Genomic DNA, 19,025 nt, shown 5'->3' on the forward strand with positions numbered 1-19,025 from the left:
CCCCCCCCCAATTCGGAGCTTCTGTGCCTTTTTTTTTTTTAATCCGGTGTGACAGAAGGGGAATGTGTAGGTGGAGTTCTTTTTTCCCTTGGAATAAAGGTTCAGTGATTTGATCATGTTGCATAAGAAAAGATAGCATCGCCTCACCCCTGGGACTGTTGCCCTGTGCCTTTGAACGACATATGACATAAAAAAAGCTTCGTATGACATAAAAAGCTGCCTATTGCTCCATCTAGCTCAGTATTGTCTCCGCAGACTGGCAGCAGCTTTTCAGGGTTTCAGACATGTGACATTCCTACCTGGAGATGCCAGGACTTGAACCCGGCACCTTCTGCATGCAGAACAGCAGCTCTGTTACTGAACTGCAGCCCAGTAGACACTTTTGAGCAGCAGCCCTCTTTGGTAATATTTGGTAAGATATGGAAGGGAGTTCAGATGAACCCCGTCTCGTGATAAAAAACACATCAAGAGGATAGGGGGATGCAGGCTCCCCTTAGTGTTCACTTGCCATACACACCACACATTAAAAGCACATTCCCTCCCCCAAAGAATCCTGGGAACTGTAGTTTGTGAAGGCTGCTGGGACCTGTAGCTCTGTGGTGGGCGAACTACAGTTTGCCTTGTATGTACACAGCCTTTGTTGATTAGGTACAGTGGCTAGAATCATAGCTGTCAGCTTCCGGATTGGAAAATAAGAGATCAGCAGCCTCACCCAGCGGCGCAGCACAGGAAATCGGTTCTGCACATGTCCATACATGCGCAGAAGCAATTTTCGGTGCCGGGCTGCCCGTGTCTGCATGTCTGGGCACCGGAAATCGGTTCTGCGCATGCGCAGAGGCGATTTCCGGCAGCACTCGGCAAGTGAGCGAGCAGCCAGCCGAGCGAGCGAGCGAGGCATTTTACGGGGTGGTGGCTGGCTGCTCGCTCACAGCGGGGGGGGGGGGAGAGTGGAGCCTCCCTGGCCAGCAGGGAGGGAGAGGAGCTGCTTCAAGTCTGGGAAAATACGGGATATCTAACAATCCGGGATAGCAGCGGGAAACGGATTGAAATAAGGGAGTTTCCCTCAAAAAAACGGGAGGGTTGACAGCTATGGCTAGAATCTGGATAATCGGGCACAGTCTGTAATCAAAAGTAAAATTTCTTAACCTGAAGCTAAGTTACCTTTTCCCCTCTGACATGAGGACTAAAATAAACATTTGAACATCCAGGAGGGATTTAAAAAAACAAAACAAAAAACAGGTTACTAAAGGAAACTGAGTACATAAAATGCTGCTTCATATTGGCAAATTACAACCTTGTTTTTTAAAAAAGCATTCTGTTTTCACCTGAATTCTCCAAATTACAAAACAGGCAATGGGTTTCATCGGAGGAGAGAGGTATGAATTTTGCACTTCATCTGTGAAATGCTAGGAACATTGGAAGCTGCCTTCTACTGAGCCAGACCATTGGTCCATCTAGCTTAGTATTGTCTACACTGACTGGCAGCAGCTCTGTGGGATTTCAGGCAGGCTTTTCTTGCTAGCCTATGATTCAAACCTGGGAACCTCTGTCTGGAAAGTGAATATGCTACCAATCCCCCCCTCCCCATATTAGCACATTTACAGCTAGAGTTTTCCCACGGGCAATAGAGGGTTGTTTTGTCAGTTGCTTCAACATCTGTGCTCTTCAATGATTAGCCATTCACAGTTCCTGATAGCAAGAGTATAGGAGCAAATGTTTCGGAAAGCAAAATATGAAGATCTTTTTTAAATAAAAGGCAGTACAGTACTGTACAGAATCGAGTACGTTTAGGTAGAGGAGATTAGACTATATACTATATATAGCCAGCTGTCCTTTCCTTCCCAGTTTCTCCTCCACTGTTCATTGGTTTGTTTCCCATCCACCAGTTTCCTGAATCAAAAGCTGGAGGAATAACTGGATATCAGTGAATGGGTTAGGATGATTTATTTATTTTTAATCCACAATATGTAGCCTTGTGAATGAAAATCGGGGTGATCTCTGACTTCAGCCTAGGTACTTCTAACCATCGCAAGATTTGCTTTGTATTTTTTTTAATGTAACAAAGACATGCCATGATACTGTCCACAAATGTTAATAGCAATAGTTCTTGTTTTCTCCATGAACTGTGTAATTCTGTAAGTTTGTGTTTCCGAAACTTCTAATCGTGGGGTACAGCGTTTTGTTTTTAAAACTGAAGGCCCACTTCATTCTTGCAAAAGGTATGTTTTCTTAATTCATCCATGTGGACTCTCTTCCTTGGAGAGAGTTTATATTGTCGCTGGCACCTCCCTTTCAAGAAGGCCTCAAGACTGGGATTAGTGCTTTCCAAACAGGGATGCCTCTGAGATTTTCCCATGCTTCCTCATATAGCCTGGGCTGCATTAGAGAATATCAGGGCGCCCTTCCCCCTTTCTTGGGGTGGCAGTTCTGCCTAAATATTGATGGAGAGGTGTGATTCAGCAATGCACAGGTAGCTCCTGGATCCAAGGGGCATAGAGTGCTGGATCCATCCAGCTTTACATTTCCCTCCCCAAGGCACCCCCTTTTCAGCCATCTCATAGCACAAAGTGTACCCCAGGCGTACGGTTTGGGAATCACTACTGTTTTTTGTCAGTGAATGTTGAAATGCTGTTTGCTCAGACGCCAGTTCTTTCCATGGAAAAGTGAAGATTCCTGATTGTATGACTTCCTTCAAAATGAAGGGCATTGCCTAGTTATTAAGAGGAAATAAAATAAAAATAAAATATTTATAATATCTTTTACATGCTTTCCTGCTGAGCGTTCTTTCCCCGCGTTCCTTACCCTTCCTTTTAAATCTAAAACTCTGAAACCGCAGTGATTTTTCGATGTTGATGTGCAGAACAATTGGGGGATTAGAGGGACTATTGCAGTTCCCCCAAAGGAACATAAGAAGCTGCCTGATGCGGAGATGGACTATCAATCCATCTTGCTTGGTATGGCCTATGAGGAATCTTCAGCCTGTGGACTGAATGCATCCTGCCAGACTTCTCCACTTGACCTACAGGACAATCCCCAGGCCATATCCCCCCTCTGGCCTGCTTTAAACCCCCTTGGTATTTTTTTTTTTTTTTGGTCTTGCTGGAATGCATCCTTCCCCTGAAATGACATTTCTGGCTCTCCTGGACTTTGGGAAGAGTAGAAAACTCTGGCTCTTGCGTGGCTGGAATGTAGCCTTTAGTTCAAAGGTATCACACATAGCATTAGGACATCCCCATTTCCATCAGAGAAATGTTGGAGGGTATGTTTTCTCAGTTCCCATTAATTTCTCCGGTCGCAGATTTAAAGTCTTTCCAGGCAAGGGTCAGCCAAGTCCAGATATTAAACACATCTAATAACAAACCAATGGCCCCCTCACCCTATGACTGCTCTTCCGCTACCAGGCCTCCATTTTGGTGGGCTCAATTATAACTACGTCACAAGCCATAAATCTTCTTAAAACTGTCCACAAAGAATTTTAACAAACTCCAGCTGCTACTGTAATCACATTAGGGAAGCTTTGATCTTACAAGCTTATCAAATGAAATACAGATACATCGCCTGTTATATATATTCCAATATCCACACAGTTTATATTTTACAATTTCTTGCTTGTTCTAGGTATTTTAGACGGTTCTTCCAGGGAAGGTTGTTAAGTGTAATCTTGAAACATAAAAATAAAAGAGTCTCACTCCCCTTTCTGTTCCGTCTGACATACGCTATCTTTGACACGATGTTTCCTCAACTCTCTTATCTCTCAGTGGCTGAATTTTCTGGCAGTGTCTTCCACCCCATCGTTTGAAGCATGTCCATAAATTTAATTCCAATTATTCCTCTTAAATCATGGAACTTGGCACGCAGGCGGAGACAGCGTCCAGGAGTGCCGGGCCATCCAGGGGGCTTTCCAGCCAATGCCCCCCAGCCCCTCCTTCCTTCCAAATTTGGGACCGGGTAATGGGCAGCCGCGGTTGAGACTGCATCTTCTCTCCCCCGGGAAGAATTTGGGGGCTGCTCTACTCCCATAACAGCCTCTGAGCCCCTGGACGGTCAGAGCGATGGAATGTTCGGCTGCCACCCATCGCACCCAAGCAGAAGTTCCTGCTTTCTCAGTTCCCATAGTGCTGCCCACAAAAGAAAACCCTACTGGATCAGGCGCAACAGCCCATCCAGTCTAACCCATCCTGTTCTCCCCATGGCCAACCAGATGCTGGTGTGAATCCTGCAAGCAGGACCCAAGCACAAGAGCATCTCCCACTGCTATCAGCCACCAGTAGCCATCTCCTCCATGTCTTTATTTTTCCTCTTAAAGCTATCTAGGTTGGTGGCCACAACTGCGTCCTGTGGCAGCGAGTTCCATAGTTTAACTATGTACTACATGAAGACATGTAGGAGTACGACAAGGTTGTATATTGTCTCCCTGCTTATTTAACTTATATGCAGAATTCATCATGCGAAAGGCTGGACTAGATGAATCCCAAGCCGGAATTAAGATTGTAGGAAGAAATATCAACAACCTCAGATATGCAGATGTCACAACCTTGATGGCAGAAAGTGAGGAGGAATTAAAGAAACTTTTAAGGAGGGTGAAAGAGGAGATCGGAAAATATGGTCTGAAGCTCAACATCAAAAAAACCAAGATCATGGCCACTGGTCCCATCACCTCCTAGCAAATAGAAGGGGAAGAAATGGAGGCAGTGAGAGATTTTACTTTCTTGGGCTCCTTGATCACTGCAGATGGTGACAGCAGTCATGAAATTAAAAGACGCCTGCTTCTTGAGAGAAAAGCAATGACAAACCTAGACAGCATCTTAAAAAGCAGAGACATCACCTTGCCGACAAAGGTCCGTATAGTTAAAGCTATGGTTTTCCCAGTAGTGATGTATGGAAGTGAGAGCTGGACCATAAAGAAGGCTGATCGCCGAAGAATTGATGCTTTTGAATTATGGTGCTGGAGGAGACTCTTGAGAGTCCCATGGACTGCAAGAAGATCAAACCTATCCATTCTTAAGGAAATCTGCCCTGAGTGCTCACTGGAAGGACAGATCCTGCTGCTGAGGCTCCAATACTTTGGCCACCTCATGAAAAGAGAAGAATCCTTGGAAAAGACCCTGATGTTGGGAAAGATTGAGGGCACAAGGAGAAGGGGATGACAGAGGACGAGATGGTTGGACAGTGTTCTCGAAGCTACGAACATGAGTTTAACCAAACTGCGGGAGGCAGTGGAAGACAGGAGTGCCTGGCGTGCTATGGTCCATGGGGTCACAAAGAGTTGGACACGACTAAACGACTAAACAACAACAACATGAAGACATACAGTAATTTCTTTTCTGTCCCAAATCTTGCAGTATTCTGCTTCATTGGCTGCCCATGAGCTGTAAGTGTTATCTGAGAAGGAGAAAAAAATATCTCTATCCACTCTCTATGCCAGGTATCCCCAAACTTCGGCCCTCCAGATGTTTTGGACTACAATTCCCATCATCCCTGACCACTGTTCCTGTTAGCTAGGGATCATGGGAGTTGTAGGCCAAAACATCTGGAGGGCCGCAGTTTGGGGATGCCTGCTCTATGCTATGCTTTATTTTTAAAAACTTTTTTTCATGTCGCCTCTTGCTTGCATTTTTCTCTGAATTAAAAAATCCCCAAGCGCTGTGACCTTTCTTCATAGCAGAGTCGCTCCATCCCCTTGATCATTTTGGTGGATGTTTTCTGAACCTTTCCCAACTCTACAATATCCTTTTGGAAGTGATGCCTCCAAAACTATGCACAAAGTTCCCAATGTGGTTGCACCATAGATTTGTATCATGGCATTATGACATATTCCATCTTATTTATGACCTCCAACAGAAGGTGGGGAGGGGGTTTGATGGATTCTAGTGTTGCACAGGCTGCCACTGAAATTTGAGGTAACCAGAAGGTCTGCCACCGGTCAGGCCATTGGCTAAGCTGGCTGAGGCCCCTAACATCTGGTGGCTACCAGGTTAGGTATGGGCTGGTCTACACCATCTGGCAGTGATGCTCTAGGGTAGGGATGGCTAACTTGTGACCCACCCATCATCCCTGTCCATTAGCCCAGCTGTCTGGGGCTGATGGGAATTGGAGTCCACCAACATCTGCAGATCAACAAGCTTTGGACAACCGTACTCAAGAATGTTTGAGTCTTTCTTAGTTGTAGAGGGTGCTCTGCCATTGAGCTACTTCCCTGCCTTCATCAAATAAAGATTCATGCAATGCATATAAACTGCCATAATATATATGAATAAAGTAATCTGCCATGAAGATTTTTTCATTTAGCAATGCCTCCCCCCCAAAAAAAAATCCCGATTTACAATAAAAAGTGTGTGTTGTCTTGACTTTCAACAAAAACAGCTCATTCAAATGCAAGCATTGAAACTAAGAACAATATGCTTTGCATCATGTCATATTGTATCATATCATAATTATTTTTTCATCCACCCTTCAGTCCCAGTACATGTTGCAACATTAAAACACAATATTAAAAACAATTTAGGGTTAGGATTACATATAATGATGTGCATGGGGGGGGGAATGTGAAAGACCATGATTATCTATTTCCTGAAGAGATAAAGAGTTGCTAACTGCAAAATCTCATAACCTTCAATATTATCACTGGGTTTCTTGATTCCTGAGCAGGATCATTTCCCAGAAAGAGTGTAGTAGAATGCACGAGATGTTATTAATATTATTATCTATGCGCCATCTGCCATTTCCCAGCGTGAGTCCCACAGAAACAAATTGAAAACTCTGCAAAGACACTGTAAAAAACAAGAAGGTACTTTCTTCCACATGTGGTGGACGTGCCCCCAAGTGAGAGACTTCTGGGAAAAGATTTATAATGAATTGAAAAAGGTGTTGAAAAACACTTTCGTTAAGAAACCAGAGGCCTTCTTACTCGGGATAACGGGGGATGATATCCCTAAGAAAGATGTTGTTGTTTTTCTGTATGCCACAACAGCAGCAAGAATATTATTGGCAAAGAATTGGAAGAATGAAGAATTACCAACTGTGGATGAATGGCAGAAGAAGTTGATAGAATATATGGAACTGTCTGAGTTGACGGGGAGACTTCGGGATCGGAGTGAAGAAGCAGCGGAAGAAGATTGGAAGAAATTTAAAATTTATTTGAAAAATAAGCGTATAATAGATTGAATTAATGGAAGTGAGGGAGATACAAGGAGGTTGTAGATAATACAAGGGTGTGAAATAAGTATTGATAGAAGATAAGGAAAAATTAATTAAGAAGTAAGATATAGATCGAGTTTATAAGGATAAGACATAAAAGATAGAGTAATAAGGTAATATTGAAGTAATAATTAGAGTTTATATAAGATTTAGTACTAAGTATGAAATACAAAGAACCGCAGTAGGAGGTGGAAAGAGGAAGTCAATTAGATTAGAAATAAGAGTTATAAGTAAGAAATTTTGTTTTTTGTATTTTTTGTATTTTGTATTTTTTGTGTTTTGTATTATTTTTTGTGTTTTGTATGTTTTTGTTGTTTGAAAAAATCTTTAATAAATACATTTTAAAAAAGAAAAGAAAACTCTGCAAAGACACAAGTTGCTCCTTCACAACTCTTGTCCCTTTCAATGGGGCTTGTGTCAAAGAATTTCTTAATGGTTTTCCAGTCCATAAACAAGCAGATAAGTGCTCATAAGCAAGGTGTGGGATGGTTGGTTGTGCCTTTCACATCCGCCTTGAATTCACGGCTGGTCTTCCCCCTCCCACTCTGCACCCAATTCAAATGCCACCCCTTGTTCCTTCCTCCATCTTCTGGGCAGAAAAAGAAAGTCATTCATGCTTTCAATGCTTGATGTTTCCCCCATCCACCATCCCTCTGTATTTTTGTTGGAAGCCGCCCAGAGTGGCTGGGGCAACCCAGTCAGATGGATGGGGTATAAGCAATCTATTGTTGTTGTTGTTGTTGTTGTTGTTGTTATTGTTATTATTGTTGTTGTTTAGTCGTTTAGTCGTGTCCGGCTCTTCGTGACCCCATGGACCATAGCACGCCAGGCACTCCTGTCTTGCACTGCCTCCCGCAGTTGGGTCAGACTCATGTTCGTAGCTTCAAGAACCCTGTCCAACCATCTCGTCCTCTGCCGTCCCCTTCTCCTTGTGCCCTCCATCTTTGTGCCCTCCAATAATTGTTATTATTAAATAACATAATATATGAAGGAAATAAACAACTATCTGACTTTTAGAAGACATCTGAAGGCAACCCTGTATTGGGAAATTTTTAATGTCTGATGTTTTACAATTTTTTATACATGCTGTAAGCCACCCAGAGTGGCTGGGGAAACCCAGTCAGATGAGCAGGGTATAAACCAGGCATCCCCAAACTGCGGCCCTCCAGATGTTTTGGCCTACAACTCCCATGATCCCTACCGGTAGCTAACAGGACCAGTGGTCAGGGATGATGGGAATTGTAGTCCCAAAACAGCTGGAGGGCCGAAGTTTGGGGATGCCTGGTATAAACAATAAAATTATTATTAATGATATTATTAATATTATTATTATTAGATGCTGCATAGTCCTACTTCACCATGGAGGGGAAACACAATCATAATGTACACATAGAACTTGGCTTCCTAAGCATAAAAGCTTTCATTTTTCTCTTTAAAGTAAGCTATATGATTGTAAAAGGAGTGTGTGTGGGTGCCAAAATTTCAGAAGCGCAGGTGGGTGGCTGTCAAGTGGTTCAGGGTAGTTGTGGTTCAGTGCCTCACTCAGTCTTGTGACTTGCACATGATAAATGATGCAAAGATGATAGAAATGTGTGCACGGAATGAGGCAATGCCGCGCCAATCGACTCCATTTGCACAGCGCATACCGGCTCCAGAATTCAGCTGCCCTTCCTTGATGCAGAATCTGGATTTCCAGAGAGTGGATTTTGCTCTTACAGTAGTTAGAGGGGCTTAGCAGAAAATCCTTTTACAGTACTGAGCTGAGTGCTCCTTCTGTAGGAAAAAGAACCCCATTTGATCGTCTGGTGAGTTATGACCTGTTCACAGACATCCTCCTCCTGGCATCCTGTTCAAAGCTCCCCACCCCCAGCTCCCTGCGAATATTATCATACCCATTCCTCGCATACCAAGGTGGGCTGGCCGTGTGTGAGAGGAAAGGTTATCCAAGCATCACTTTTGTGACTGGCTCCATTGTACGGCGAGAGGCTGTGGAACCAGATAAGTCAGAAACCGGCGTGCTGTCATGACTTGGAAGCTTGCCACCGGAGGGAGATAATGCTGACCGGGCAACCTTATCTCATGCCATGCAGTTCCTGCGAGGATGAAAGAGGACCAAAGCCGCTCATAAGTCTGGCCGACTTGGTTTCAGGTAACAAAGTGACCAGGCCTTTCTTTGAAACTGGAGACGTGGGGCCTCTCCCGAACCTTCCGATAGGAAGAGAATCCATTCACCAGGCGTTTCCAGCCTGTTTGCATAGATGAGGTGCCATTCATACAATTAGCAATTGCATAAATATAAATGTAATAAATAAATTAAACAAACCCTTTCATCACTGATGAAGATCAGGAATACCAGTAGTTCCCCAGCCCACAACCCACACTCCTGTACTGTGCCTGTAATTTGCATGGGGGGGGGAGAGCTCCCATTGTTGGCACCAATGGGATTTTTCCTTTCAATGCAAGTAGCTGGGGGCGGGGGGGGGGCATATCAACCCAGACTGAGACTATGATGGGGGGGGGGGGAGAATAGGTTAATACACCCTAACCCCCATCACCAAGTTTCAGATTCAGATCAGTCCACACGCACACACCACTTCTTTTTGCATGAATGGCTTTTTTTTTTAAGTCATTATCAATGGAATGAATGGCATTTCCTGTACTTTGCCCATAGAGGTACCAATGAAATGAACTCTAGCCGAGTTTCATAGTTCCTGTTTGCTCGATGCCACTGAAGGATTGCTAGGCTAGCTGTTGCTTTGATAAAATGAGCAAAGATTTCCCAAGCAACTTCCTGGGAACTCTGCCCTCTTTTATCATTTGCTTAGGCTAAGCCATGCAACCGGGGGGAGGGGAGGGATTTGGATCGAGGCTGCCACTTCTCGCACTGTGGGTTCCTGATTGTGTAGAGAGCTCTGCCCACATTCAGGTGAATGTGGACAGAAGCCGAATGCAGCCTTTCCCCACATAACACTGGGAAGTTTGGGCACTAGGGGGCAGGTCATACACAAGGACATGTCGTGGAGCTTGCAAGTCTATCCCTGCTTCTACATACACCTGAACACACCTTGGATGTGTTTATCCCTCCTTCCTGATGCATGCACACATAGGATGAGGAATGCAAATGCAGCTGTTAACCATTTCCTCCCCTGTTAGGTTGAGGATGAAAATTGCTCACCCGGAGCTGCTATTTGCCTTGGGAGGGAAGCTGGTCCCCAAAGGGGCTTTGAAAAACATCCTACATTACAAAGTGCTGGATCAAGCATTTGGACTTTGCATTCTGTGAATGACAGGAGAACAGGCAAGTCTTTAATTTTTAAAACTCTGAAATTAGCTAACGTTCAGTGTGGCTTTATTCTCTCTCCCATTGGCTGCAGGCAAACGCTGGAGGAAGTGGGAGCTGTGATGCATCCAAGAACAGGAAATGGCAAAACTGAATGGCAGGAGTGCTTGGAGACCCAGGGGCCACGGCCGTCTGCCAGACCCCTGCAGCCTTCTCATTTGCAACCATTTTGCAAAGCTTGCAAACTGTTTTTCCTTAAGATGCTGCATACCTTGGGTTTCTCTCCTGTACATTTTCAACATGCAGCATGAAAACAGAAATCAAAGCTGTTCTCTCTTTTGAAATAAAAGGCTGCCCCCTTCTCACCTTGCTTCATTGCTAAGGCTGCCGCATTATGAATGTCTGCTTTGACATCCTGCGTTGGCATGCGCCACAGCTGTGCTGTGCTGGTCCAAACTGTGTGTACCACTTCACTGGATCCAGATGAGGAGGTGCAGCCAATGATATCACCGGGGGGAGGGGGAGCTGTCAGGTGAGCTGCAATCCAATGGAAAAACAGGAGGTACCGGTATGTTAAAAAGAAACTGTTTGGAGTGGTTGAGAAGTAGTAGGGAAAATGGTAATACTGAGGATAAAAAGACAGCACATATACAATAGTTGGTAGAATGAAGTGTATATGCCACATAGGTCTTTATATTTAAATTCATATATTGCTCTCCTCCAGGTTCCCCCCCCCCCCCGGAGGTCAATGCTCTACCTGACAATGCATGAGTAGCTCAGAAATCACCAGGAGTCTAGTGCATGAGGTGGTTGGATGCGTGCAAAGCTCAATTGGTCAGAACTGTTCGGTTCCATATAGTAATCCATTTAGAACAAATGCCTCTTCCATCCCTTGTTGCAAAACCCTTTGGATGTCAAATGAGGACACAGCCTCTTGCAGAATGTTCAATGTATAAGTGCATACTCAAAGAATATTTAGGGAAGAGTTGCTTTCAAAATCAGTGGAAGATGATTTTGAATAGGTTTTTTGGGGGGGAGGGGGGAGAGATATTCTTAGCAGGAAGGCAGATCGGACACTGCCCCCCTGATCAACAGTGGCAGGGTTGTCAAAACACTGTGCATTGTATCCAATGCTAGTTATCTGCAGAGTAGATAGGCTAACTTAGGTCCATTAACTTCAGTGGGTCTAACTCTGAGTAAAAGTTAGTTGGCTACAAGCCTTTGCTGGCCCCAGCAGCAGTTTGCAGGGGTTGGGAGAATGGTCTCCTGGAGCAACTTCTGAACTTTTAGGACGTTATTACGGAAGTGCCTGGTTCTTCTTTTGCTCTGCTGCTTTACTTTGGTGTTACTAGTTAGTTAGTTAGTCAGATATAGCTGGTGTTAGTATGACTACCTTGTTTTCTGCGCCCTGAATCCCAAGCTCATCTTTTATAGAGAATGTCAGTTTGTAAAAAACTATTTGGGTTCCGCCGAGATTAGAGAAGCCATAAAACAGGATCATTATCATAATCCTGTTGCATTATTGAACACTGAAGTAAGGGCCTGGAGAATATGCAGGCATATTTGTGGAATGACCTTTCCAAAGCACATCCTGACCTTCCAGATAGCTAAGTAGTGAATATTAAACAAGCCCTTAAAAGTTTTAGGGGCTGATGCATTGGCAACTCGGTCCTCACCGCTTCTCTGGCCGGATTGGAACCATCTCTCCTGAAGAGAAAAAAACAACAGGGTTGCAACATTTAGTGGACTAATCAGTTGCACAAATTGATTAAAAACATTTGGATGGATGTGGCGAGGAATTCTATGCACAAGGAGTGGCGTAAAGCAAGTCTGAGATTATGGACTGGTTGGATGCAGAGGTACGGGGGAGGAACCAGATGGAGAACCTCCAAGGGAAGAATGCTCAGAGCCAGGGGATTGGTGGTGGGACAATGATGAGTGGTCACAGGGAGGATAGGGAGAAGACTGGAAGAATGAGGTGTTGGAAGCTTAAGAGGTAACAGGGCTTAGTGAACTGGGAGAGTCTGTGGCAGAAAGCAGTCCAGAATCAGAGGCAGAAGCCTTGTGGTGGTGTTCAGGTTATAGAGTGGAGGCAGGCTACTGAAGAAGCCAGGGAAGCTCTCCCTCCTGTTGTGACCAGCTCCCCTTTTCAATGGTCTCCTAGAACACAGAGAGGAATGAAGAGGGTGGAGCAAAGAGAGACAAAACGAAGGAGTCTTAGGCTGCTTGGGGAAACCCCCGGAGAGGAAGGGACTTGGGAAGGCGGAGAAGACCTTCAGTCCTCACAACTGCCTCATTGGGGAAAGACCTACTGCAGAGCTTTCCAGAGCTTTCATGTTGGTGGCACACTTTTTAGACATGTATCATTTCACAAAATAGTAACAGGGTAACAGGGCTTGGTGAGCGGGGAGAGTCTGTGGCAGAGAGAAGTCCAGAATCAGGGGCAGAAGCTGAAGCAGGAGAGTGGGATGAGGGGAGGCCAAGAGGCCAACAAGCTCCCAACCTGCCTTGTCTCCTGGAACCAGAAGAGGCATGAAAAGGGCAGAGGAGAGGTTGGCGGCACGCAAGTGTAGTCTCTGATTCTTGGAAAAAAGCCCTGAGTAGGCAACTGATGTTCATGGAGGAAGACCACCGGGAATGAGTTTCTCTGCTCATTAGTCCTGACACTCAATCAAGTCTGTGGAGATTGTGGTATTTTTTGCTAATAAAAGTGAACTCCATCTTTGAACTGTGTGATTATTGACTGGCAGGCTCAGTTAAGCCAGCGTAAAGTTACACCCGATCCAAACCCTGCTTGGCAACAAGACTGCAGCTGCCTAATTTGCCTATACCTTGCAGGGGGGGGGCTTTAAAATAGTGTTCTAGGCTGGGTTGCCAGGTCATGTGTCCAAACTGAGTTTGCTTGGGATCTGGCCTACATAAGTCCCACTCACAGAGCTACAGTTCTCAGATCAACCCCTCTTCCCAGTTAACTTTGGGAATTAGAATCATAGAATTGTAGTGTTGCACCTCATGAGAAGAGAAGACTCCCTGGAAAAGACCCTGATGTTGGGAAAGATGGAGGGCACAAGGAGAAGGGGATGACAGAGGATGAGATGGTTGGACAGTGTTCTTGAAGCTATGAAAATGAGTCTGACCAAACTGCGGGAGGCAGTGGAAGACAGGAGTCCCTGGCATGCTCTGGTCCATGGGGTCACGAAGCGTCGGACACGACTAAACAACAACAACAATTGTAGTGTTGGATGAGACCATGAGGGTCATACAAATCCAACCCCTTGCAATGCAGGAATCTTTTGTCCAATGTGGGACTCGAACCCACGACCTTGAGAGTAAGAGTGCTCTTGTGGTCTACCGACTGAGCCATCCCAGAACTGCAGCCCTGTACGGGGAACAGGGGCTCTCCTAGCAACTCTTGCACCCTTGACAGACTACAATTTATAGGGTGCTTATGGAGGGATAAAGTGGCATGAAACTGCTTTAAATGTAGCATATTGCAGAAATGGGGCCTTTGTGACTGGGCTGCGTTGTGCAGAGTGGCCCAGTATTATGGAAGATGCCACGTTCAATGCTGTGTGCTCACTTATCATCATTCATCTCCATTCCTTTTCTACGGTTGACATTACTATTGCCACTAAGGGGAGCTGATACCTTCCTTCCAGCTTCAGGGGAGTGCGGTCAATGAGATGGAAAACACCTGATTGCCCATTATCGAAGCCAGCAGTTTATTCATGTCTGAGCCCTAATAAATGAGTCACCGGACAAAGCTGGTGTTCAGCCTGCAGCTTGGCGGAGCTGATACTTTCTCCGTTTTTTTTTGCCAAAAACACCAGTCAGAAAAGCGACGCCGTCTTTTCTTGAACATACTTTATGCTAACCTTTGCATTACTTGGAACTCAATGAGGCAGACTGAAGGGGAAATCATGGCTGTCTGTACAAAAGGTGTTTTTTTATTTTTAAAAAAGTCAAATAATTAATTGGTTTAAAATAAGGCGGTAAATGGGTATAGATATGAAAACTGCTCAGCGCTAGGGGTATCAGAGACAGCACACTTTCACAGAAAGGAAGTGTAGTTCTGTGGAATCCTTTTCCTGTGGGTTTCGTGTTACACACACGCACACACAAACACAGGCCAGCAGTGGGTGACTTCAGGTGCAGGGGGGGGGGAGCTTTTAATTAACCATTTCCTTCCCAGCTGTTTGCTTGACATCATGACTCTGCTCTAGCTGCTTTTCTCATCGAGAAGGAAAATATACATACAGTGGTACCGCTACTTACGAATTTAATGCGTTCCGAACACACATTTGTAAGTCGAAAAAAATTGTAAGTCGAATCCCATAGGAATGCATTGGGAGAAAAAATTCGTAAGTTGAAGCAACCCTATCTAAAAATTCGTAAGTAGAAAAAATCCTATCTAAACCGCATCCAAGATGGCGGACGGAGCTCCATTTGTAAGAAGAAAAATTCGTAAGTAGAGTTATTTGTAAGTAGAGGTACCACTGTACAGCATGCTTATATTTTTCTCTCTGGGAGAGGAAAAACAGCTGGGGAGAATAGTGTAGACTTGTAGGAACCATCTTATTTTTTTATGATTGTAAGTTGTTTTAAACTGTTGTTAATGTTTGTGTTTTAGCTGACTTCTGGAAACCTTTTTTTTTTTTTTTTGCACAGAGATCCAAAATCCCCTCCCCACTCTGCCTCATTAATGCAAAGGTTAGCATACCATAATATCGAGAAAAGATAACGCCGCTTTCTGGCTGATGTTTCCTGCAATAAATGAAGCAAGAGCTGGATATCATGGGACTGTAGGGTGAAGGTCAGGTAATAAATAAATGATGATGAAAATAATAATAGTAAATACAGTGGTAACTCTACTTACGAATTTAATGCGTTCCGAATGCACATTTGTAAGTCGAAAAAAATTGTAAGTCGAATCCCATAGGAATGCTTTGGGAGAAAAAATTCGTAAGTCGAAGCAACCCTATCTAAAAATTAGTAAGTAGAAGAAATCCTATCTAAACAGCATCCAAGATGGCGAACGGAGCTCCATTCGTAAGTAGAGTTATTCGTAAGTTGAGGTACCACTGTAATAGTAATTTTGATCAAACAGCAGGGAAAGAAAGGGTTAAATATCTCCCTCCCCCCTTTTAAAAACCCTCCTCACCCAGGTCCTTCACAGAATCTGTACCCACCCTGGTAAATGAAAGCTCTCGGGGTGGGGGGTGGAATAGCACTGGAAATATGAGTAGAACCTACTTCTGTCCTATCCAGTGGAGACTGGCCTATTAGGGCAAGTGGGGCACTGCCCCATCAACTTCAGTCTGTCCTCAGCCAGACCCCCACCTGCCTTACTTACAACCAGGTGAGGGAACAGCATTGACTGTCAGCTTCCCCCTACTTAGTGTCAGTGTTGCCTCTGCAGAACTTAACGGAGAAGAAGATTAGTTGGTTCCACCTACCATTGGCTCTGGTGCCACCTACTGTTGACCTCCCTGTCTTCTGTTCCACCCGTCCCAATGAACGCCAGCCTCCGCTGGTCCCCTGGCTCATAGGATATAGGTCATATTATTTAGAAGAAGAAAAAATGGGAAGCGGGTAGCGCTGTGGTCTAAACCACTGAGCCTAGGGCTTGCCGATCGGAAGGTCCATGGTTCAAATCCCCGTGACGGGGTGAGCTCCCGTCGCTCGATCCCAACTCCTGCCAACCTAGCAGTTCAAAAGCAAGTCAAAGTGCAAGTAGATAAATAGGTACCACTTCGGCGGGAAGGTAAATGTTTCGCCAGAAGCGGCTTAGTCATGCTGGCCACATGACCCAGAAAAACTGTCCGCGGACAAACGCTAGCTCCCTTGGCCAGTAAAGTAAGATGAGCGCCACAACCCCATGACTGGACTAAACTGTCAGGGGTCCTTTACCTTTTTATTTAGAAAAATAATATTGATGTAAATACAGATGTGCATCAAGATTGTTGACAAAAAGGCACTGGCAAGTTGCATCTTGCAGGTGTGAGGGAGACCCTAAAATACCTCTTGATTCAACTCCCAGGCTCTCTGTGCACATAATAATTTTCACATCTCCACAGAATAACCTAAGTAACTGGAATGTGGTGTGGCCCTTGGGGCAGATAAATCTGTCCGGCAGATCTACTGTGATCTGTGAGGATGCGGAGGAAGACTCTGATCCTACAAAGCCGAAGTCTATTTTGACAGCAGGAGACTTAGAGCAAGTTTCTGTCTATACATTCGTAAGTCGAGGGACCACTGTATTTCATTGGTGGGAGATCAGTCATTTAGATTTGCTGAAGTTGCTCTCACCTGAAAAAATTCAAAAGGGATTCTGTCCTCCTGATTTAATAGTTCAGTTAGAAATATAATGACGACGGCAAAAATCTATGAAGCCAGAAATGATAATGGCAGGTTTCAATTATTGTGATTGGTTTCTTTTTTCTTTCCCAGACTTGTTCAAGTTCTTCACATCTGAGGAAAACAGAATCTAAAGATATTTCAGTGTAAGTACAGCATGTTCGCCAACTGTATTTTGACAGCTGCCAGGTTCATGAAATTGACAAGTGATGCTAATTACATGCAATTTAAACATGCTGATTAGCAGAAGTGTTTCTCTCCCCACCACCACCACCAATGCATGGTAAATTCCTAGAGTGGCCCTCAATGATCAACAAATTGCCCCATCGGGTTAATATGAAGTCTCCACATAGTAAAACACTAGGCATGGTGGTTGATTGGTGAGGGGACATGGAAAGGAATTGAAAATAAAACTACCACTACATTAATGCCATTATACAAATCTATGGTATGACTGCAATCGAAATACTGTGCTAGTGGTCACATCTAAAAGGATATTGTAGAGTTGGGAAAGGTTAAAAAAAAGGCAGCTAAAATTATCAAGGAAATGGAGGACCCACTGTCCTCATCTTCAACGAAAAAGGAAACAAGAAGATCCAACAAAATTAAAAAATTCCTTCCAGTAGCACCTTAGAGACCAACTAAGTTGTCATTGGTATGAGCTTTCATGTGCATGCACACTTCAGATCTGAAGAAGTGTGCATGCACACGAAAGCTCATACCTATGACAAACTTAGTTGGTCTCTAAGGTGCTACTGGAAGGAAAATTTTAATTTTGTTTTGACTACGGCAGACCAACACGGCTACCTACCTGTAACAAGAAGCTCCAATTAACTACCAACTGGGCAGCTTGTTCTAGGAGCTTTCCTGGTATCAAATAAGTAAGCAGTCAGTCCATGAGCACTTAGAAAAGAATCCTGTGTTTACTATGATCCAGCATGGGTTACTCAAAAACGCCAGATGAATCTCTACTCTTTTTCTTTTTGATAGATTTACAAGCTTGGTGGAACAGGGGAATGCTGTGGACATGCAATAGTGTATATTGATTTCAGGAAGGCTTTTGACAAAGTCCCCCATGATATTCTCACGAGGAAGCTGGTAAAATGTATGTTGAACAAGGTAACTGTTAGGTGGATTTGTAGCTGGCGGACTGAACGAACCCAAAGAGAACTCATTAATGGTTCCTTGTCCTCCTGGGGGGGGGGAGTGACAAGTGGGGTGCCGCAGGGTTCTGTCCTGGGCCTGTTGTTGTTTTATGTCTTTATAAATGACTTGGATGAAGGAATTGAGGGGATGCTAATGAAATTTGCAGATGACACCAAACAGGGAGTAGCAGCTAATGTCGCAGAAGACAATCGTGGGGAAATCACAGGTTGGCATATTGCTTTTGTGCCCACGTCAGGCTTCCCACAGGCAATCTGTGAGAACAGGATTCTGGACTAGATGGGCCATTGGCCTGATCCAGCAGGCTCGTCCTATGTTCTTACATCCTGTGTGGACTGCCCCCACCTTCCACTGCTGATGCATGCTGTATCTATGCTTTTCTGCACCAGTGTGCATGATGGAAGCACTTTCTCGCCATCTGGGAATCAAGGGTTATATCCAATGCTAGTGCTACTCAGAGCTGACTCACTGAAGTTAATGAACATGGCTACTTTAGGTACATTGATTTCTGTGGTTCTATTCTGGGGAGGACTAGCATTGGCAACAACCCTCAGTTGTGATGGGAGAGGAAAGTGAGGCCAGTCCACACAGCCCCTTCCTTGGAGTTTCACCACATGGGGAGGGGAAGGTTTACGTGAACGTTTGTACAGTCAGCACTGAATAGCCTCTCACAAAATACAGGAATTAAAATCGATTCATTTCCTTGAAGTTAATACTCCGAAATTTGTCATGCAATCCATACCAGACTATACTGATTTGAAAAAAAAAACCCTATACAGTTTTGGGAAAGGTAAACTAGATAGGGACCCGGGTGGCGCTGTGGGTTAAACCACTGAGCCTAGGGCTTGCTGATCAGAAGGTTGGCGGTTCGAATCCCTGTGACGGGGTGAGCTCCCGTTGCTTGGTCCCAGCTCCTGCCAACCTAGCAGTTCGAAAGCACGTCAAAATGCAATTAGATAAATAGGAACCGCTACAGCGGGAAGGTAAACGGTGTTTCCATGTGCTGCTCTGGTTTGTCAGAAGCGGC

At 44.6% G+C, this 19,025-nt stretch overlaps 1 long non-coding RNA gene across 1 annotated transcript; it reads left to right on the plus strand.

Annotated features, from left to right (window-relative positions):
* The first annotated feature begins 14,288 nt into the window (after window positions 1-14,288).
* Window positions 14,289-18,801, plus strand: LOC132592533 (uncharacterized). The gene is made up of 3 exons (XR_009557984.1): window positions 14,289-14,416; window positions 16,928-16,980; window positions 17,825-18,801. It is a non-coding gene; the product is annotated as an uncharacterized LOC132592533 (long non-coding RNA).
* The last annotated feature ends 224 nt before the right edge of the window (window positions 18,802-19,025 follow it).

The sequence above is a fragment of the Zootoca vivipara genome, chromosome 8 (assembly GCF_963506605.1).
Source record: "Zootoca vivipara chromosome 8, rZooViv1.1, whole genome shotgun sequence".
NCBI classification, from domain to species: domain Eukaryota; kingdom Metazoa; phylum Chordata; class Lepidosauria; order Squamata; family Lacertidae; genus Zootoca; species Zootoca vivipara.